The following is a 16,908-nucleotide window of genomic DNA, read 5'->3' on the forward strand; positions in this document are numbered from 1 at the left end:
TTCCTTTTAACTGCCAGTGGGGGTGTGAACTGATTGGGTGGGAGCTTGGCTGTGTTCTGATTGGGTGGAGGTGTGTTCTGATTGCTTGGCGAAACATCACCAAGACACTTCCAATTTTACACGGGAGAAAACCCGAATAACCAAAGACCTACATAAACCAAGATTTTTATGCAGCCCTAGTTCAGTGAAATCACAATCCAGTAGTTTCTAGGCTTTTTTCAGGCAGCCAGCAAGCACCCTGCTGCCCATTGGGAGACTAAGGAGACTAAGATAGATCTATTTCGGACTGATTAGTCCTCATCAGTTAGCCACACCCTCATCCCATGTATCCTCCCTGTAAAGGTACAGTATTTGTTTTCTTTACAGGGAGGATTATATTATATTATATTATATTATATTATATTATATTATATTATATTATATTATATTATATTATATTATATTATATTATATTATTATATTATATTATATTATTAGTACAAATACTGTAAAGGTACAGTATTTGTTTTCTTTACAGGGAGGATTATATTATATTATATTATATTATATTATTATATTATATTATATTATATTATATTATATTATATTATATTATATTATATTATATTATATTATATTATTAGTACAAATACTGTAAAGGTACAGTATTTGTACCTTTACAGGGAGGATACATGGGATGAGGGTGTGGCTAACTGATAAGGACTAATAAGTCCAAAATAGATCTATCTTAGTCTCCTTAGTCTCCCAATGGGCAGCAGGGTGCTTGCTGGCTACCTGAAAAAAGCTTGAAAACTAGTGGATTGTGATTTCACTGGACTAGGGCTGCATAAAAATCTTGGTTTACGTAGGAAGAATCTGGGCAAAGAGAAATACATACATACATACATACATACATACATACATGTATGTATGTATGTATATATGTATGTATTCGTTCATTCATTTGCTCACAGTATATAGCCTCCCATTTCTCTTTTGTGACGCTGGGCACCTTACAATTAAAACATAAACAGTACCCAGGAAATAAAATATTCCCAAACATGAAATGGCATGAGAACTGCATTTGTATCTTCTGTATCTGCATTCTGTATCTGTATTCTGTATTTTCTGTATCTGCTTGTTCAGTATTGGCAGAGCTGTTGATAACACCTTGCTCGTGCTGAGAAGGCTAAATTTATCTTTTACTGGAAGTAAATATATACCTCACATTCAGACTGTCCCTCTCTCATGGTTTACTACTGCACTTGAAAGCAAAGTTCAGCGAGCTCAGGACAAGGGCTGGACTGTTCCAGCTATTGCCACAATAAATGAATTGCAACATGATATTTTAAAACTTCTTTCCATTCCCTCCTTCATGCAGCTATCTTTTAGTTTTTGTTGTATCAGATAACCCTTCACTGAATTATCTTGGATGAATTTAATATAGCCAACAAACCAAATGAAATGGAATTGAAAGCAAAATATGCAACTACTTTGCTCCTTCCTTCATGTGAGTTGCTATTAAATTAGTGCAGATTTACACAGGGCTTACATCCCATCATATGTGACAAGTGACTCACACAGGACTTCTTCCAAACTATGGTCTTGGTCCTATTTCCTGAGTGGTTTTGTGGTATATTTTTTAGGCAATCAGAGATTCCATTTGCTATTAAGTACTATAGAATATGTTTCAGATTAATGATATTACCAGTGTTGTTTGTGAAAGGCTATTAGAAATGGATGTATACAATTTTTGTATAAGCAGAGTGGAGCTTTTTCTATCAAAATTCCAGAATTGATTAGAGGATGATGAAACGATTTCTAGTTCTCTGATGGAGGAATGAAACAACTACAGAATGACCAAATCATCACAAAATGATGTGAGAGCATTTCATTGTTTATTCCAAGGGAGTACTAAGTAGAAACACACTATTGTCTTTAAAGATCTGTATCCAATGTGCAGCAGCAAAATAAGTACAATTCAAATATAGATTCATTCAGAAATGAGATACAGACAAATAAATAAAGCAGTGATTAAAGCCTGCCCTGCAAGGCTGTTGTCATCAAAAACATATTATTTTTGTAGCATATGCTATTTCTCCTATAGTTTTACTACGCATGTTCTTTATCTTAATTATATCTGTTCAACCTTAATATTTTAGATAAATATTTTTCCCCTTTAAGAAAAATCAATAAAGTTTAGAAGCATCCTGATTCCAAATTAGTCTGGGCAGCTCATAATTTAAAAAGAAGGAACAACAAAGCAATAGATCATAAGCGTCTAGAAAGCAAATCACATCTTTAACTAACCAACTGCCCCAATTTCATATCAACTGGGAGAGTATGATTAACAATTCTGGTAGAAATCAGGATATGATATTACAATTTTCTATAAAAAATATAAGTATGAAAAAAGTGTGAGAGGTGTTAGCTAGTGCTTAGCTCACTGAAAAACAAGCATGTATATATCAAAGATACATTGCTAAATGTAGATGCATATATCATGCTTAGCATGTAAAAAAAGATGCTTGCAAAATTATGACATTTCCTCTTGTGTGCAGAACTCTTGATGGAATAACATCCTGGAAAAATGAGGTATCTGGACAAGCCCACTTCCCAAGAGTGCCTCCTCCTGGGAAAACTTAGTGCTACAATACTTCCAAACTCCACCCTTAAAAAGCTCTTTGTTGCCTATTTACCAACACTTTCTCTACAATTTTCCTAGCCTCCCCCAAACTAAGCCATTAACAGCTCAAAGGAGGAGGAAAATAATGGTGACAAATAAATCAGGTGGGTGAGGTTGATGACATGATCCCACTATAGATACCAGTATATGCAATTAGCAATGGGGATGACCAAGTGTCCTGTTATAAATTAGTTATATATTAACCCCAGGAATGTGTCAACAGTATTGAATCTGATAAGGTGCTTAACACTGTATAGAATAAAAGAAAAGAAAAATGGAAATGCATCCTTAAAGTCATATTAAGATAATAAAATAATGATTATTAAGATAATAACAGATGCTAACTTGGCTAGGCAGTGTCTAAATCTGATTAAATAAATATATATTCTATGACCACTTTAACTCTGATGTGGAGTTCTATGCCACCATTGTCTGGATGTGCATAAAAGACAGCTATATACTGAGGTTTACAGCAGCTGTGTTTATCTAACATGCTGAGCCAAAATCACCATATAGCACAGCATATTGCGTGATTCAGGTCGTACTTATTTATGTGGTTCAATAGCTTCATAAATGAGTTACAGTTAAGACCAAACTTTATGTTCCTCAAGAAAAGTCTGAAGAATCTCCCATTGCTTTGGTGTTTCTCTTGAAATAAAAAGCCAGCTTAGAGGTTGTTATTAGGAGTGGTAGAATAGTGATAATACAGGCAAAAAGACCTGTGCTTCTACAAAGAAAATCTAGCTTGGAAGAGCGCACAGTTAGTTAGAAAGGCAAGGCAATAACTAGTCCTTCTCCTACTTTTTTGGCTCATATTAGCAGTGTCATTTTGCTACTTTTGGTCACTAATAGTTTCTATATGAAATTCTTTGAAAAGTTTACTAGGATGGTAAAAGCTTGGGGAGGGGACATAGAATCAGTAGCAATGGGTTTTTGCAGTTGGATAGATTGCTTTTTCTGACCTGGGAGCCACCTTTGGCCAAAACATATACTGGTACCTGCAAAATGACTACTGTTTACTACCTCCTTCCATGCCCCATATAATTGTAGGGCTACAGTGATGATTCTTTAATCCAGTCTAACTTGCTTTAAAGAATTGATTAATTTCCCCTTATATGGTAGACCACCTAATTTAGGTTTGAAATTAGAGTTATGTATTACTGATTAAATTTGTTGCATGCATAAACTGAAATGCTGGTCTTTAAAATTCTAAATATCTCCTTGTTTTAGTACATAGGATGTATCATGCTACCAAGTGAAGACTTACAAATGTAAATCAACTGTCATATAATAGTCACTAAACAGAGCTCACACGTCTTCTAAGATCACTTCAACCTAATATCTGCAAGTTCAATTATTATTATCAAGTAGTATGTCACAGACTGATGTGACTTGTGAATCAGTTTTTAATGTTCTCTTACATATCTCTTTTCAGATTAGTATAGGAGAATTCACATGGTACTGGCAGATTCACATACTTTTCATCTGGAGCTTTTTGGAAGTAAGACAGCCAAGCTACTTTCTTTCCACATATGTGGAATAGAGGTGCTAACATCTAAAGGGGTTTGGTTTTGGATTTTGGCAGCATTATGGTTTCAGCATTATGGTTTATAATTTAGTAGCTGATATTACTTGTGGCTTATTCCGCAAATCCTGATTAAAACAATCCTCAGTAGACAGTGTGAACCCACACCAATAACCACAATGAATAGATTTTACGGCTCTCATTAGGACAAGCTACACTAAACAAAGGGATTCAGTTGGAACTGTGCCAAAAAACAATTTTGTCCCTACCTTTGCACACGTTTCTTCCTTGTATCTCTTGACAACTCTTTGTCTGAGATCCAAATTTATAAATGTGGCAGGGAGGAGACTGCAGATAGATAATCTAGTCTTGGCAGGCCATGCAGATGACATTTTGAAGGCAAAACTGAGGTGACTGTGCAATCAAAAGCTGCATTGTAGTGAAGTCCCTATCAACATGTGAGACTCTAGGCAATATTGTCTGATGGAAAAAGTATACCTTCTTCATCGTATGAGTCAGGCCTGCCTTGCTGACCTGACTAACACCTGGATAGCAGAGTGAGGCAAGGCTCTTTCAGAAGCAATTTCTCCTGAGGCCATGAAATTGTCTCTTTGGTTTCCTTTTTTGGCTTTGCTAAACTTGTTTAGCCCTCGAGACACTTCCACAGAGACTATGTTAGAAGAAAGCTCCAAGAGAAAAGGCTAGTTTGCTTGATATTATTTAAAATGGCATAAGGATTACTTTACTCTTTCAAATTTTTAAAGGAGGTACAGATTGAACATATACGGTAATATTGTGAGTAGCTGAGTATTGCTTTCCACTCAAAAACAAATTAATTTTGTGCTACTTTTCAAATCTTTTCTCTCCTGCCATATATTATACAGCTTTAAACATCCATTGTGATTTTACAGATAAATTATAGCGAAAGAGAAACAACTGTCATAAAATCCAGTTTGCAAGCATTCATAGCACACCAATAGCAATTTCACCACTTGTACGGGCCCCTCTGAACCTGCCCTTAGGAATTTAAAGCTTATTTCAACCCATTCCAAAATGGATACCCTCCAGAATGAATTACAACTCCCATTATTTCCAGACATTTTGAAAGCAAAACTTGGCACAAAGCTGGAGAAGGTTGGTTTATCTAATGCTGCGTTTGGACGTTCATAAGTCTAATGAAATAGTTGGAGTTGAAGCATTCTTCTATCTGACAGATGTGACTTCAGCTTGTTGTAATAAACTTTAAAAGTTGAATATTGAGATTTGATAATCTATAGTCCTTTCCACCAAGCATTGGATGTTGTATCACCACTCCCTAAGTCCTGGCCAGATTTCAGGATAATTTGATTATTTGCTTTTGATGCACATGGGGCTGAAGTTGTTGAATCTATACATGTATAATTTAGCAGTGCAGGCCAAAAGCCAGAATGTTCTGTCCCTGCAGGGAATAATAGAGAGGGATGGAAGTATATTTTTAGTGAAGTGGGATTGGGCCCAGGCTTGCCTGCTGATATGGAATAGCTGCAGGCATTAAAAGAGGATGGACCATGGCTATGATGTCACCTAAGCAAGTCCCATCTCATGTTGTCATGGGAGCGGGTGGGACAGCAAAGACAAGAATACTGACAAAACAGGGGGACTCTAAGGCAAGAACAAATCATTTCCAGTAGTCATCACATTCAGCGCATTCATAACTTTGTTTAGAACCCTACTTAGGCCAGAATTATTCTCAGATAACTAGTATAAAGTGGAGTTATTAGACTTTTCAGTAAAGCTACAGGGAAAACTCCTAAATTCACATATTCTACTCTTATAACATGTCCTTCCAGATATGTGTCAGAATTATGTTTCCTGTGTTCTGTCCTATTAAACAAGCTGATTGCAATGGGTACTATATGGGTTGTAGCATAGTAATATCGGAAGGGTCTTAAGTTATGTACCAATCTCCTATTATAATTCAATTAAGGATATAATAAGACTAAGCATATACTGCTGAGACATCCAAAACCATTTTTTCCTTTCTCTGTTGAATTCCAGGTTGTAAGCAAAAAGACAGAGGTAAGACCAGTGGCCTTTAATCTTTAGTGAACAGTTAATAAGTAAACATGACCAAGTCCAAGAAAACGCAACATCATCAAATGGTTTAATTTCAAACAGTTGTAGGACCAGATGTCTATATGGTTGTCTTAAATTAACAAGGAGTTTGAAATAAAAAGTGGCTTCTATCTTACGGCTAGCCTTCTAACCTTTGTTTCAGAGATGAATTAAGTCATAGGTCTACTAAGGAGATGTGTTCCAATATGAAAAGCAGAAAGATGACATGAATTGGAAAAAAACATAATGCCTCATTTCCTTGGCTTAAAAAAGAAACAAGGGGGGTAAAAAAACCCTCAGAATTGTAGCCAAGGAGAATTGTACAGTACTTGGATCTTAATCTTTGCAGCACACATTTATTTAATGAGTAATGAAATAGACTCTGCTGTTCTATACCTGCAAGAGGTGCTCAGGAAGCAGAGCAATGACTGAAGCAGACATTAGTAAAGGCTGAGTCATGACAACCTCACCATCTGTGCTCAGAGGCAAGGGGAATTCTGATATTCTGAAACCATAAATCAATCTACCTGCATGGTGAAAAGGAATATTACATATTCTATTTTACACTATTAAGGGAATTGCTTGAAAGAGGGTAAATCTGCTGCCTGGCTAGCTAGACAGCTAGTCAACCTTTAGTAGAAGGGTATTTCCTTTCTATTGCACATTTATACCTTATGTCACATATCTGGAAAAATGTACACAGCTGTCTGGGAATGTGACTTCACTCCTTCTGATATATCTCTTCTTTCCTTCCTTCCTCTTGGCTAGTTGCTTTATCCTCGTGCTGTGGGCATTTCTAAGATTAGGTAAGGTTGTTTCCAGCCATTCAGAAATGCCAAGGTGTCTCTCTGCAATTCTCCATCCGTCCAGAAGAGGAAAAGAACTTTGGTTGAAGTTTGTATTCCTGAATGCCAGTTTCTTTATGTCCAAAAATGTATTTTAACAAAATATAAGACTTCTTTGGCCCCAGGAGGGCATGAAAAATAGGAAAGCAATTTCATCTGACATTGGGACTGATGCCAAAGGCTGTCCTTGATTGTATTGCAATTTTTCCTTCAACAATGATTGTTCAAGCCAAAGAAATGGCAATCTGGTCTAAGTATACTGTACATTTAGGAGAACTTGGAAAAATCTGTCAGCTTTTAATTGGATGCTGGTTTTTTTCTTTTTTTTTCTTTTGAGATTTGTATTTGTGTTGAGTAGCATTTTGTTTTTAAAAGTTTTAGCAATTCTATTACATAAACTGAAATATAGGTCAGCCTTCCCTGCAACAAGGTTTCAACACCTCTGAAGGCACCGTCTGGCAAAGGCTGATGCACAAGGGGACAGTTGACTAAACAGGTTTCATATTGTGCTGAGTCATATTTTCTTTGAAGCTTGAATAAACCATAATAACTCAGTTAACACATCATACAATGGCATAAATCATGATTTACAAATCACAATAGTTAGGTTCACACAGCCCATTAAACCAAAACAAAACCATATTTTGACTTACTGGCAAAATTACACTATACATTAGGGTAGAATGGTGATACTATATATAGATATTTATTTTTAAAATCTAAAACTTTAACTCTCAGCATCCTTTTTAGTTATAGAAATTGTGGGGGGAGGAAATGGGTTAGTCTAGGGTGGCAAAAAAAAACCAGGAGTCATCTGATAGCACCTTTTTTCAACTAACAAATTTTATTAAAGGTATAAGTTTTCATCTGATACGTAGATCAATCTGTTTTTTCTTCAATCCCCCACAATCCACCTTATACCAGTTTAAATCTTATATCAATCTAGAAACTATGTATGAAGAAAGCTGCAGCTGATGAATTCTTCTGCTTTTTCATAAAATCTGGCAATTGGGAAGATGCTGCCAGACTCCTTCTTGTTATAAGTTATGTTTCCTGGGGCTACTGGAAATTGAAGTTTGAAAAAACAGGAGGAGGAGAAAAAAAAAGCACTAAGGATATATATATATTGCATATTAAGTTAAGCAAACTTTTCTTAAAAGAAGAAACTGCTCACCTAGGCTAGATAGGTCCAGATCAAAAATTTCCCAAGCTGTTATTTGCCTCCAACCCAAAAATGTACTTGCAACTAAGTTTGGAGTTCCACATAAGTAGATGCCATACTCATTGAGTTGTTGGCCACATCATTCATTCCAGACCGCTCCTCACAAGTCCATTATGGTCCCTAATCAAAAAATAAATTTTATCACAGATATGATCATTTAAAGCCACAACATTCATTCCAGACCACTCCCTGCAAGTTCATTATGGTCCCTTATCAAAAAATAAATTTTGTCACAGACATGTTTGATCAAGTCTTGCCTTTTTATGTTTCCATCCTAGCTAAGACCTTTTTTTCCCCTCATGATCAAGAGGCCTCTTTCAACTCACTGATAGGGTCTATCATTTTCCACTGCTATAGACTCAGCCCGTGGTTAAAGGGGAAAATGGTTGAATATGAATGCAGAAATGAGGGAAGTGTGAAAAGTAGCACCTACTTCTTGCACAGGCCTGGTTTCCCCCAAACTTTATCCAAAATAGGAGGGTTCTATGGCAACAAGGTCACCTGGGAAAATCATCTTTCAGCACTTCACACACACTTCTTTGTAAAAAGAGACAAATTTGCAAAGCAGGAGCAGAGCCAATGTGGTTTGTCACAACATGTTCAGAACAGGAGGGTCCCTTTCCTACTATATTTCTAATGCAATTTTTCTTACAAAGGCTCCTAATACCAACGAGAGTGTCCGATGTTCCCTTTTTGGTCTTATAATCTTTTCTAATTGTTATCTCCCTATAGGTGTCTTTTAGACAACTTTTTAATGTAGATTCTAAACTATATTATTATTATTATTATTATTATTATTATTATTATTATTATTAATTTAATTTGTATACCGCCCTTCTCCCAGAAGGGACTCAGGGCGGTGAACAGCCAAAATTAAAAAACATACAAATGCAAAAGTTAAGATAATTAAAAGAATTAAATCATTGGCTACCCAAATTTAAAACCCCAAATCCATAAAATTTAAAATCCCAATTAAAAACCATTTAGGCTAGGCCGGCTTGATGAAATAAAAACGTCTTCAGGGCTTTACGGAAGGTCCGGAGGTCCGGGATCAATCGTATTCCAGGAGGCAGCTCATTCCACAGGGCGGGTGCCCCCACAGAGAAGGCTCTTCCCCTGGGGGCCGCCAGCCGACATTGCCTGACCGACGGCACCCCGAGGAGGCCCTCTCTGTGAGAGCGTATTGGCCGGTGGGAGGTTATCGGTAGCAGCAGGCGGTCTCGCAAATACCCTGGCCCTAAGCCATGGAGCGCTTTAAAGATGAGAACCAACACCTTAAAGCGCACCCGGAAGACCACCGGGAGCCAATGCAGCTCGCGCAGGAGAGGTGTTACGTGGGAGCGCCACGTCGCTCCCATAATCATAATCCCATCATATGCATGTGAATACAGATAGTATATTCAAAATCCTGTTTCATTGTCAGTAAACGCCATCCCAAGAAAAGATGGATTCCGAAATATTGTAAATTGTGCAACAAAATTGAGAGATTATTATACAGGTGTGTAACTCTACATTTCAGATCTATTTTGACTTTAACAGGATGTCCGTTAACACTACAACTCCTAAGATTCCCTGGGAAGAAGAGAGACATAAACAAAAACAAGTATGGGCAAAGGGGAATAATTTGTAAAATTAATACATAATGCAGCATCAATTTTTTCTTGTTCAGCTATATGCCAGGAGAGTGGTAACTTGTATAACGGTGTAATAGTGTACTACCTTAGAATAGGGGAGACTCCAGGACAAATCCCTACTCATATACAGAATTCATTAGGTAGCTAATCTCCATCTCTCATAATGAAGATATCCTGCACCTTAAGTTCTCAGAAGTATAGAGGAGATAGCATCTTTTTTCTCCCATGAGCTATTTTAATCACTAGGGAAACAACATAAGTAGATACCGGAAGGGAAGGGATTTTCACACACCATCCTTGTATCTATTTCTTCTCTGGCTTATTGTTAGTTTAATGAGTTTCTGTGTTTAAGAGTCAAAAGAGAACTTCCTATTTTTCTCTCAATTCAAGATGTAACAATATTTTACTGTCCTATGTATTGCCTAATAAATTTAACTGCTTCAAATATAATGGATAACATTCATTAGTAGCTGGATGCAGCCCACACTCAAGGCAATTATAGTATGAACATTTAATTTTTTTAACAGGGTGTTCTAAAATTGAATTATTCAGTATCAACCAATCAAATCATTATTATGGTGATATATCAGCATAAGCGATTCAGTATTGTTTTGTACTCTGGATATGCCCAGTTGCCCATCCTATAACAAGAGCTCCTGCTGAATTCCAATTTTTAGCAGAGTAAGAAGATAAGTGCCATTAATAATCTCCCACATCTTTCTGAAATATCACCTCTGATATTATAGAGCTGTACCAGACATGGTGGCAAGCACATCCACACATCTGTCTTCCAACCTTCATTTTCCATTGGAGAGAAAGACTCAGCAGATGATGCATTGCAAATTGCATGAGCAATGCAGAGCCTCAGTGGCATGAATTTGCTGTTTGTAGGGATGGTTTGCAAACCCAGAGCACTGAGGTTAATAAACATGCCTAAAGGCTCAATGAGTTGGGCTCAAAGACTCACACAACTTCTCACAAGAGAAAGTGGGTGCTAAACGGGTACTAAGAGATCCTTAGTGCTTTCTTGAGCTTGATTGTTTTCTTGCAGATATTTCATTACCCAAACTAGGTAATATCATCAGTGTCAGAATGATGTTACCTATTTTGGATAACAAAACTTCTGCAAGAAAACATCCAAGCTCAAACCAGCACCAAGGACCCCTCATTTCAGCAAGGACCTGAGCTACAAATATTCTCCTTTATTGGTAAACAGGTCCTCCTGCTCACTGTGGAGTCTCTGACCACATACCAACTCTCTGCGTATGGCATCCTGCAGTCTATATTTCTTCGTCTGCTCTCAGGTCTGTCAGTCTATCAGAGCAGACAACCATTTGTTTGAAACACAGGAGAGCCTAAAATGTCCAATTCTTTCAATCCCTTTCTTGCTCTAAGGTTCTTCAGATTTCTCATTTTACTTCTGTCTCTAAGATGGCAGGAAGCCTTTCCGTGATGAGTTTCTGCTATGCATCATTTTCCTGGCTTCTTGAAGATCATTGGGCTTTTGTCCCAGGTCAAATCTCTTGCTGCTGCTTCCCCACCTTCCATCTTCACTCCCTCTTTGGGCCCAGGGAGAATGGGTGTGAAAAATTCCTGGCCCAGCTTCAGAGAAGAAGCCTGTTCAGGCAACAGCAGTCAGGAGTACACGTTGGGGCTGCTCTGAATTCCACTTCCAAGAGGCAGAAATGGGAATAGAGCCAAAAAGGACTTGTCAGCTGGAGAGGGAAGCACCAGACCACCTCCCCTAATTTCTTCAATGTCCATGCAGAGGCCCAGAATTGCAGCAAATGATATTCAAGAAGAAGCCATGGGAAAGGCTGGGAAGAAAATATAGAACAATTTATTGTAGAGAGCAGGCAGGCGTTGAAGTACAAAGATGAGGAATGAAGGGAGAGAAATAGATACATGCCTAGGAGGGGGTCTTCAGTGCATCCAGATGGCAAAGGCAGGTGTGAAATGAAGACATCACAGGCAACAAGGTTTGCATAAGATAAATGAATTCCTTATGTTCCATCCCTGGATATGTGTCAATTGGCAGATGATTAAAATTATAGAACTCAGTCTCAATAATATTTACCCGGTTCAGACTGATGCTGCCTATAATCCATGGTAACATCTTAGTCCCATTTCTTTACCTGAACTAGAAGCAGCAGCCAGCTAAGATGCCATTCTGAATATTTTTCTTATTCCTGTCAATAAAATAACTTAATTGGAGATGTAAGGAATAGATTCAGGGATTCCATGACAGAACTGGACAGAATTTAGACTCTATTGATCTGCTCCACAGTGCAAAAGCATTAAAAGCATTTAATGCCTTTAAGGTATAAAAGGCATTAAGAGAATTCTGAGCTGAAGAATTAGTTTAGTTATCCAAAGTAACCAAAACTTTCCATATGAAAATCAATTAGTGGCTAACCTCTATTTTCTTCATTTCAGCATGATTTTTAGGGAGAATCATTATCCTGCTGATCTTCTAATAGCTACTGGCATGAATATGAGTTGCAGATCAGTAGAATACAGTGGCTTTTAATAGCAGGTCTTACCTTGGTCATCAATGCTGATGCAATCGGCCAGTATCCATCACTAAAATGCTGACAATTGCAATATAATATAGAAGGGCCAAAAAGTACATAGAAGAATGTTTTGAGATCAACACTCTAAAGCTCTACTGTAATATAGCCATTAAAAGAATTGAGAACATAACACTGTCTATAATCCATTATTGTAGTTTAACTTTCCTGAACCTAATATCCCTGCTGTCTGGGGATAACTACAGTAGCAGTCCAATACATCTGAAGGTCATTAAAAGTTGGAGAAAGCTGATGGAGGTGGAAAGGTGTGGGTCAGAAAATTAGCTATACTATATTTATTCATTATTCTTGACCTCCAATTCCAGATGGTAACAAACCATTCAAACTTTACTCCCTTGGAGGAAAAAAAAATCCCACGGCATTTCAAGTATTGTGTAAATCAGGGGTCTCCAACCTCGGCAACTTTAAGCCTGGAGGACTTCAACTCCCAGAATTCCCCAGCCAGCAAAGCAAAACTGGCTGGGGAATCCTGGGAGTTGAAGTCCTCCAGGCTTAAAGTTGCCAAGGTTGGAGACCCCTAACTGGCTTTTTCAGATGCTTATAGAAGTTTACATGTCTCTAAGTCATAGAAAAAATAAAACATAATTCAAAAAAGCAGAGAAACTGGAATCAGGTATTTCAACTATGAGGAAATAAACAACTTCTTGTACTATATTGAGTCTTGATTGTTGCGTTTCTTTGTTGCTTTCTCAAACCAGATGACAGCTGTTACACAGAATTAATTGTTATCTTTTAGCTCATTGAAAGAATAAGGGAGGATAGTAAATGTCTTCTCCATCTATCTATATACAACTTCTCTGAGTGGAACTGAATACAGTGTAAACATCCCTCCCTCCTCTTCCCTTTAAAAAAAAATGGAAAAGACTATGGCATTGTTACATTTGAGAAATTCCCATTATGGCTAGGAATCAATAAGAATGCCTTCCCTTTTCAAGAATTTTAGAAAGCAGTTTAGATTGTTAACTTATGGGACCAATTGGATGATAGTAGAATACATTCTTTGTCCTGTGAAAGTCCTTGATTCAGTCTCTGATTATCTTCAGTTAAAAATATTGGGTAACAGGAGATGGAAAAGGTCATTCTTTTCCCAGGACTTCCAGAGGTGCTGTCAATTAGAATAGGTAACGTTGGACTACATAAACAAATTAGGGGATGAGTTTACATGAACCTTTCTGCACACCCAGAGTATATGCAATTGATGATTAAACAATCCATGAGATCTAGGCTGAAATCCTTGTTCAAACATGATGCTCTACTGCAGCCTTGGGCAAGCAGTCTATTTCAACAATTTTATAACAATTTTAAAGTTATAAGAAGAATATGGGAGAACTCCAACCATGCCACCCAGAACTTCTTTTGGGAAGGAAGACTGAAATGCAAACAGGATAGAAGTCTCTGTTTAGGTAAAATAGGCAAGAGGCCAGGTAATAATTGTTAAGGAAAAAAAAAATCCCACCCAAGTGTTAAATGTTAAATGAAGTAACAGGTAGTCCTCGACTTACAACCACAATTGAGCCCAACATTTAAGTTGCTAAGAGAGGCAGTTGTAAAGTAAATTTTGCCCCATTTTATGACCTTTCTTGCCACAGTTGTTAAGTGAATCACTGCAGCTGTTAAATTAGTAACGCGGTTAAGTAAATCTGGCTTCCCCGTTGACTTTGCTTGTCAGAAAGTCACCCAAAAAATGATTGCATGGCTCTGGGACACTGCAACCGTCATAAATATGATCCAGTTGCCAAGTATCTGAATTTCAATCAAGTGATTATAGGGATGCTGTAACAGTCATAAGTGTGAAAAACAGCCATAAGTCATTTTTTTCAGTGCCATTGTAACTTTGAACAGTCACTAAATGAACTGTTGTTAGGCGAGGACTACCTGTATACCTACATTATACCTATTCAGCCCTGGATGGCCTTCCACAATCTGCCAATTGTAGATGCATTAAACCACAATTCTTATCAGCTCCAGACAATATAGCCATTGTCCAATATAGCCATTGGGAAAAAGAACAAGGGGAGAAGTGAAGAAACAAAACCAAGTGCCAACATCTAATGCAATATAGGGAGCTGTATAATTTTTTTCAGTCTGAGCAATAATTTCTGCTTTTCTGTGAGGTTTCTGGGACTGTATTTTGAACCAAGTAAGGGAATAATAAAGACCAAGGGAAAGAAAATGAAATTCAATGTAGAGAAAAGTAAGATTTTATATTTAGGCAAGAAAACCAAATGCACAAGTATAGGCTTGGGTATGGCTAGTTTAACAAAGAGAAGGATTAGGGGTGACATAATAGCAGTGTTCCAATATTTGAGGGGTTGCCTTGCACTTGGAGGCAGGACTAGAAGCAATGGATGGAAACTAGTCAGGGAGAGAAACAACCTAGAACTAAAGAGAAATTTCCTGACATTAGAACAATTAATCAGTAGAATGACTTGCCTCCAGAAGTTGTGGGTGCTCCAACACTGGAGTTTTTTAAAGAAGAAATTGGACAACCACTTGTCTGAAATGGTATACTAAAGGGTTTCCTGCTTGAGCAGGGATTTGGACTAGAAGACCTCCAAGGTCCCTTCCAATTCTGTTATTCTGTCAACTCTAAGAACGTTTTTTATTTAAATTTTAAATGCTAAATTGCTTAATTCTCATGTGTTTAATATTTGCCATTTATGGTTTAGTGCTATTTTTAGTAGGATGTGGGCTGTTCTCAAAGCTATAAGGATCCACCTGTGCTCTGGGACCTTAAATTGTGCACTTCTACTCTATTATCTCAAGAATCTCAAGAATATCATTTGTTCTGAGCAGTTGGGCCTTCCTTTGGTGTATATTCTTAGCATCTGAACCCCCAAATTAAGAAGAAACTGGAGTGAAATGTTCTTTCTGGGAAGAAACTGCAACTCTTCAATAACGAATGAATGATCCGGTCATAGATTGGTCTTCTGCTGGAAGCCTTCCTTTCAGCAGCTTTGAATTCATGGAATGTGTTATTTCATAGCACTTCCAGAAAACCCCCTTCCATCACAAAAACTTAAGTAGGCTGTATCTTGACAGTATTTTGAGGGAAGTTAAGCTTTCAAGACGGGGAGACTATATTAAGTTAGTGTACCTTAAAATCTGTCAATGATGGCAATGAAACTCGTGATAGTTTGGGAGGAGACAAACCACTTCCCATAAAATATCACATGAAACAGTGGCTTTTTCTAGGAAGCCCAATGAACTCATAGTTCAACAGTTCTGCTGACAGAGCCCAATGCATGGTCCCATGGTCTCTTCTGTTAAAAGATACAGGAAGTTGTGATCGTGTAGAATGTATCTTGCTTTGATTCCTAACCTCTTTCTAACATCTCTTACTCTTCTGTTATAGTCTTTACTCCTTTGTTACAGTTTATTTTAGGGCAAAATAAACATATAAAATTATAATGGTCACCGTGAATGTAGACTCCACCTGCCAGATCCTACTATACATTAAAAACAGCATTTTGGGATTGTTGCCAGCACGTGGGAAAATATTCTCTGCTTTGACCACTCTACTACATTTCATTGTGGGGAAACATGTCTGTTACAATAGGTTCCTGTGTGAATTTGTTCTCCTATGATCACTGGTGGATGCCCTCCATAAACCTTTTGTGCTAGGCTGCCTGTCTGCTTCTGAAGGAACCTCGGCTCACTGCTGAACCTCTAAGCATTTTCCCTCCATTTTATTAGTGGACCAATAAAATAGAGGATTTTATTTTGTTTGCTTACCAGTTCACCAGTGGAAGGATGAATGGTAGAGCTTCTTTTCAATCAAGTGAAATTAACAGACATTCTGTCAGTTTCCCCTTGTAGTTCAAATGACTGGAATAATAATAAAACTGTGGTCCATTTGTTTTTAAACCGGTCCACTGTTAGACACATCAGATGTCTGGTGCAAGGGGATGACACCACAGGGGGGTTCATACACAAATTATATCAATGGAAACCACACATCCTCAAGGATCTGCCCACAGGAAGGAAAGCAATTGGTGCTTGCTTTCTCAGCTTGTGTGGGAAGGGCAAAATGCAGGGAAATGCACCAATTAGGACCATAGATAGTCCCTCCTGTCACACCATGACTAATGCAGAGATACTGCCAGAAAGCTTAACTTAATCCATCTCAAATCAATACTTGTTATGGGGAAATTATTTTTGTCATAATGTAATTTTGCAACATTATTCCAATTCAAAATACTTTATAGTTTTTTTGAATGAAAATTTTTAATTTTACAATATTATAGAACTACCCTCCCAAAGGTACCATCTTCCAAATGGGTAGGGAATATTAGGCATCTGTGCTCCCCAACCAACCTCACCCAAGCCAAG

The 16,908-nt window shown here is 37.5% G+C and overlaps 1 long non-coding RNA gene across 1 annotated transcript; it reads right to left on the bottom strand.

Moving 5' to 3' along the window:
• Positions 1-1,860: 1,860 nt before the first annotated feature.
• Positions 1,861-13,033, bottom strand: LOC148112794 (uncharacterized). The gene is made up of 2 exons (XR_015728897.1): positions 11,895-13,033; positions 1,861-11,802 (listed from the first exon to the last, which is right to left on the bottom strand). It is a non-coding gene; the product is annotated as an uncharacterized LOC148112794 (long non-coding RNA).
• Positions 13,034-16,908: the final 3,875 nt, after the last annotated feature.

The sequence above is a fragment of the Pantherophis guttatus genome, chromosome 7, assembly GCF_059756535.1.
Source record: "Pantherophis guttatus breed Tessera chromosome 7, ASM5975653v1, whole genome shotgun sequence".
NCBI classification, from domain to species: domain Eukaryota; kingdom Metazoa; phylum Chordata; class Lepidosauria; order Squamata; family Colubridae; genus Pantherophis; species Pantherophis guttatus.